The sequence below is a fragment of the Solanum tuberosum genome, unplaced genomic scaffold, assembly GCF_000226075.1.
Source record: "Solanum tuberosum cultivar DM 1-3 516 R44 unplaced genomic scaffold, SolTub_3.0 scf00879, whole genome shotgun sequence".
NCBI classification, from domain to species: Eukaryota; Viridiplantae; Streptophyta; class Magnoliopsida; order Solanales; family Solanaceae; genus Solanum; species Solanum tuberosum.
The window spans coordinates 44,733-47,189 of record NW_006239791.1 but is presented as its reverse complement, the minus strand read 5'-3'; positions in this window follow the sequence as shown (position 1 = coordinate 47,189).

Genomic DNA, 2,457 nt, shown 5'->3' with positions numbered 1-2,457 from the left:
TTAGGGTTTTGGGTTTAGGGGTTAGGGTTTTTTAAGGTTTAGGGTTTTAGCTTAAAGGTTTTATCTAGGTTTTTAGGGTTTAGTTCTTTGGGTTTTTTTAGGATTTAGGGTTTTAGGTTAAGGGTCTTACCTAGGTTTTTAGGGGTTAGGGCTTTGGGTTTTTTAGATTAAGGTTTTTTAGGGTTTAGGGCTTTTGGTTATTTTATATTTTTTAGGGTTTAGCATATACGATTTAGGGATTTATAGGATTTAGAGGTTAGAGTTTTTTAGGTTTAGCATATAAGTATTTCTTAGGTGTTTTAAGGGTTCAGGGTTTAGGGATTAGTGTTTTTTTGTGTTTTTTTTGGTTTAGGGTTTACAGATTTTTAGGATTTAGGGTTTAGCTCTTAGGGTCTCATAGGATTTTTGATTGGGTTTTAGGGTTTATAGGATTTAAGGTTTCTTAAGGTTTAGAGTTTAGGGTTTCTTAGGGTTTTAGGTTTAGGATTTAGGGTTTTAGGTTAGTGTTTTGGGTTTAAGGGTTAGAGTTTTTTAAGGTTTAGGGTTTTAGCTTAAGGGTTTTATCTAGGTTTTAAGGGTTTAGGGCTTTGGGTTTTTTAAGGTTTTATTGGTTTAGAGCTTAGGGCTTAGGGATTGTTTGTGTTTTTTAGGGTTTAGCATATACGATTTATGGCTTTAAAGGATTTAGAGCATAGAGTTTTTTAGGTTTAGGGTTTTTTAGGGTTTCGGGTTTTGGCCTTACGGTTTTTTTGTGTTTTTAAGATTTAGGTTATATGAATTTTTAGTATTTAAGGTTTAGAGCTTAGGTTTTTGTAGTTGTTGTAAATGGTATTTAGGGTTTATATTAGGGTTTATAGGATTTAAGGTTTCTTAAGGTTTAGGGTTTTGGGTTTCTTAGGGTTTTATGTTTAGGATTTAGGGTTTTAGTTTAGGGTTAAGGGTTTAGGGATTAGGGATTTTTTGGGTTTATGGTTTTTGGTTATGGATTTTATCTTGGTTTTTTAGGTTTCGGGGCTTTATGGTTTTTTAGGTTAAGCTATTTTAGGGTTTTTTAGGTTTCAACATTAGGGCTTAGGGTTTTTTGTGATTTTTAGGGTTTAGCATATACTATTTTGTCTTTATAGGGTATAGAGCTTAGATTTTTTTAGGTTTAGGGTTTTTTTGGGCTTTTTAGGGTTTTTAAGGGTTAAGTGTTTCGTAGGGATATTTAAGGTTTAGGGTTTTTCATTTTTTTAGGTTTAGGGTTTACAAAATTTTAGGATTTAGGGTTTAGAGCTTCTGATTTGTAGGGGTTTTATAATGGGTTTTAGGGTTTATTTTAGGGTTTATTGCATTTAGGTTTTCTTAAGGTTTAAGGTTTAGGGCTTTGGGTTTTTTAGATGAAGGTTTTTAGGGATTTATAGGTTTAGGGTTTAGGGCTTAGGGTTCTTTTGTATTTTTAGGGTTTAGCATATACCATTTTAGGGCTTTTATAGGGTTTATATTTTTAGACTTTTTTAGGTTTAGGGGTTTTTAAGGGTTTAGTATTTCTTAGGGTTTAGGGTTTTGGGCTTAATATTTTTTTTTGTTTTGTTAGGTATAGGGTTTATGGATTTTTTGGATTTAGGGTTTAGCGCTAAGGGTTTTGTAGGAGTTTTGAACGGTTTTTAGGGTTTATTGTAGGGTTAATAGGATTTAGGGTTTCTTAAGGTTTAGAGTTTAGGGTTTCTTAGGGTTTTAGGTTTAGGATTTAGGATTTCAGGTTAGGGTTTAGGGTTTTTTAAGGTTTAGGGTTTTATCTTAAGGGTCAAGTGTTTCTTTGAGTTTTTAGGGTTGAGGGCTTTGGTTTTTTTGGGTTAAGGTTTTTTATGGTTTAGAGTTTAGGCCTTAGGAATTTTTTGTTTTTTTTTATGGTTCAACATATACGATTTAGGGCTTTATAGAGTTTAGAGTTTAGAACTTCTTTAGCTTTAGGGATTTTTGGGATTTAGGGTTTACGGAATTTTTGGATTTAGGGTTTATTGCATAGGGTTTTGTAGGAGTTTTGAATGGTTTTTAGGGTTTATTTTAGGGTTAATAGGATTTAGGGTTTCTTAAGATTTAGAGTTTAGGGTTTCTTACGGTTTTAGGGTTTCAGGTTAAAGTTTAGGGGTTAGGGCTTTTTAAGGTTTACGGTTTTAGATTAAGGGTTAAGTGTTTCTTAGGGTTTTTAGGGTATAGGGCTTTTGGTTTTTTAGGTTAAGGTTTTTTAGGGTTTATTGTTTAGGGCTTAGGGCTAAGGTCTTTTTTGTGTTTTTTAGGCTTTAGCATATACGATTTAGGGCTTTATAGAGTTTAGAGCTTAGAGTTTCTTTAGGATTAGGGGTTTTTAGGGGTTTGAAGGGTTAAGTGTTTCTTAGAGTTTTTTAGGGTTTATTGTTTAGGGCTTAGGGCTAAGGTCTTTTTTTGTGTTTTTTAGATTTAGGTTTTATGAATTTT